This window comes from Myotis davidii, unplaced genomic scaffold, assembly GCF_000327345.1.
Source record: "Myotis davidii unplaced genomic scaffold, ASM32734v1 scaffold1374, whole genome shotgun sequence".
In the NCBI taxonomy this organism is placed as follows: Eukaryota; Metazoa; Chordata; class Mammalia; order Chiroptera; family Vespertilionidae; genus Myotis; species Myotis davidii.
The window spans coordinates 5,820-9,346 of NW_006285310.1; the positions used below are offsets into that span (position 1 = coordinate 5,820).

Sequence of the window (3,527 nt, forward strand, 5' to 3'; positions counted from 1 at the left end):
GACCACACCCGCCCCCAGCCCTGGACACCCGCCATGTCATTCAAAGCTTGGGAGAGCTGGGGCACAGGCCAGGCAGCAACCACGGATCCCCACCGTGACAATCAAAGGGCGAGATCGCCGGAAGCAGGTCAGGCAGCAACCCTGGACACCTACCATGGCGACCGAGGATGGGAGGGCCAAAGCACAGGACATGCATCAACCCCAGGCCCCACCATGGGAATTGAAGGCTGGCCGGCTTCCGGTGATCACCATGTGGATCGGAGGGTGAGAGGGCCAGAGGGCAGGCCAGGCATCAACCCTAGATCCCCACCATGGTGATCGAGGGCAGGAGGGAAGGATTGCAGGCCAGGCATCAACCCCGGCCCCCCACCATGGTGATCAGAGAGAGGAAGGGCCATGGCTCAGGACAGGCAGCAACTCCAGACCCCCGCGATGGCAATTGAGGGCGGCTGGGCCAGAACAATTGAAGGGTGGGATGGCTTGCGTCCCTCAATTGCCATGGCGATCGGAGGGCGGGAGTGTGGTATTGCAGGACAGGCAGCAACCACAGACCCCTGGGTGACGGGGTTGCTGCTGGCCAGCTTCCAGCGATCACCTTGTGGATAGGAGCATGAGAGGGCCAGAAGGCAGGCCAGGCATCAACCCTGGATCACCACCACGGTGATCGGGGGCAGGAGGGAAGGAGCGCAACCCAGCCTGCAACCCCGGACACCCGCCATGGCATTCAAAGCTAGGGAGGGATGGGGCGCAGGCCAGGCAGCAACCCCAGATCCCCACCATGGTGATCGATGGTGGGACGGCCAGAGCACAGGCCAGACAGCAACCCCAGACCACCACCATGGGGATTGTAGGGGGGAGGGTTGGAGCACAAGCCAGGAAGCAACCCTAGACCGCCGTCAAGGCCATCAGAGTGTGGAAGAGCCAGAGAGCAGGCCATGCAAGAACCCCCACCATGGCAATCGAAGGGTGAGAGGGCCCGGGTGCAGGCCAGACAGCAACTGTGTATGCCACTATGGCAATCAAAGGGCGGCAGAGTTGGGGCAGAGGCCAGGAAGCAACACCGGACCTCAACCATAACGATCGAGGGTGGGTGGGCCTGGGCACAGGTTAGGCAGCAACCACGGACCCAATCCATGGTTATTGAAGGGCAGCAGAGGAGGGGCAGAAGCCAGGCAGCAACCCCAGAACCCCACCATGGCAATTGAAGTACGGGAGAGCCGGGGCAGAGGCTAGGAAGCAACCCCAGACCCCCATTATGTTGATGGGAGGACGCGCTGGTGGGAGCGCAATCCAGGCTGCCACCCTGGCCACCCAACATGGCGATCAAGGGCGGGAGGGCCGGAGCACAAGCCAGGCAGAAACCTAGGATGCCCACCATGGCGATCATAGGCGGGAGGGCCGGAGCACAGGCCAGGAAACAACCCGGGAAACCCACTCTGGCCATTGGAGAGTGGGAGGGCCAGAGCAGATGCCATGCATAAATCCCAGACCCCCACCATGGCAATCGAAGGTCTGGAGGACTGGGGTGCAGGCCAGGGAGCACCCGCGGGCATCCACCATGGCAATCTTAGGGCAGAATTGCATGCATCCCTGGATCGCCATGACAATCGGAGGGCAGGAGGGCAGTGTTGCAAGCCAGTCAGCAACCTCGGAACCCCAGATGCTGGGGTTGCTGGTTGGTCTTCTTCGGGCGAATGCCATGTCCAAGGGAGGGCGGGAGGGACAGAGAGCAGGACAGGCAGCTGTTGGGGACCGTCATGCTTCTGGCAAAGTCTAAGCTGACCAGAGGACATGGCAAAGTCCTGGACTCTACCCGATGTCGACCCTGGAAGGTTTTAAGATCAAAGCTCAGGAAAGGTTTAAGGCTTAATTAGAGTTTGCAGCAAAGCGGAACTAGACAAGGCTTGACCGAGGCACGACCTCTGTAGCTAAAAGTATTATTGTAGTAACTGTCAAACATAGATGGATCTAGGCAAAGCTTGCCTAGTCTTGCCCAGCTTGTAACAATCTGTTACTTCCCTATGACAAGCCAACCCTAGCGGTGACCTATGAAGCATGACCACTCACAGCTTAGCTATAAAGCAGTGTGTGTAAAGAATAAAGTTGCTGGTGCCTTGTGCCAGTCCTCCGAACCCTGTCTCTTGGTCTTTCATCCCACTCCACCTCTACCCATCGAACCCTCTCTGAGGTGCGGGTCACCGCAGATTGGTGCCCAAACAGGGACCTGAAGGTGGGCTTCGTGAGGACCCCAGAGTTGCCGGCGAAGTCAGAAGTCTCAGTGTTAAGTGAGTTTTCCTGGGGAAATTTGGTTCTTATTAATTGGGAGTAAAAATGGGGCAATCTGAGTCCAGAGAAAGGCAGCTTTATGCTCAGATATTAAAGTCTATGTTAGTTAGCGGAGGAGTGAAGGTCTCATCTGCTCAAGTAGAGAGGTTTTTAAAGTTTGTTCATGAGCAGTGTCCCTGGTTTCCTGAGGAGGGTACTGTCAGCCAGGAGACCTGGGAGCGAGTAGGGCAATGGCTTAAGGACTTTCATGCTGGAAACCCAACCCATACTCCGTTGGATACATTTTCCATCTGGGGTTTGGTAAGGGATAGCTTGGGGTCTGTGTTGAGTCCATGTGTCACTCTCGGTCTCTGGATTCACTGGTGGGGCCTTCTCATAGGAGACCTCAGTGGCCCAGGGAAGATAATGAGCAGTTCTCCACTCTTAAGGAAGATCATTTGTATGACTTCCCAGAGAAGGTGATGAGGAGGAGACCTTCATGGCCTTAACAGATGATGGTATTGAGCAGATGAGAACACTGTTGGATGAGATTCAGAGAAAACTACGAAAGGGTAAAAGGAAGCATGAGGATGAAGGAGAGGGGCCAACAGCTCCTCCTCAGCCTCTGCCACCTCCCCTCTTGGGGCTGGCTCAGTCAGCTACTCACTCTCTGTTAGAAGAGGCTCTATTCAGGGCCCGGGAGCGAGGAGATGAGGACATAGAGGGCATTAACTTAGCCTTCCCTGTCCAAGAGGTGCCTGATGCTCAAAATCCAGGTCAAACAGTTCGTCAGCATGTTCCATTCCCCCTGAAAACTTTGAAGGATTTGAAAGTAGCATGTGCACAGTATGGGGCTACAGCTCCTTTTACTGTCAGTATACTAGAAAGCTTGTGTGATCAGGCTATTACTCCTAATGATTGGAGAACATTGGCTAGAGCTTGTCTCTCTGGGGTAGATTATTTACTATGGAAATCAGAATTTCAAGAACATGCTCAAGAACAAGCTCGTAGGAACCATCGATCAGGCCAAAATCCACAACAGAATTGCGGATTAGAAATGTTATTGTGAGAAGGTATTTTTGCAGGAACTGATGTACAGGTATGCTACCCAGCTGAGGTTTAACCAAAGGGAGTAGGAAAACAATAGGGAAGGAGCGGGGAGAACCTGAGGTGGGACCTTTGAGCTCAGGAGTTACTATAGTAACCAGTCTAAGGGAATAGTGACCAATCAGAGGGGATATCAAGGCACCAGGATCTGTAGC

General features: G+C 55.0%; 1 long non-coding RNA gene across 1 annotated transcript in view; it reads left to right on the plus strand.

Annotated features, from left to right (window-relative positions):
- The window catches only part of LOC107181875, an 11,838-nt gene that overhangs the window by 5,690 nt on the left and 2,621 nt on the right, over window positions 1-3,527 (plus strand). Inside the window, exon 2 of the long non-coding RNA XR_001512586.1 lies at window positions 2,742-2,744. This is a non-coding gene — a long non-coding RNA (uncharacterized LOC107181875). The remainder of the gene's footprint in view (window positions 1-2,741; window positions 2,745-3,527) is intronic.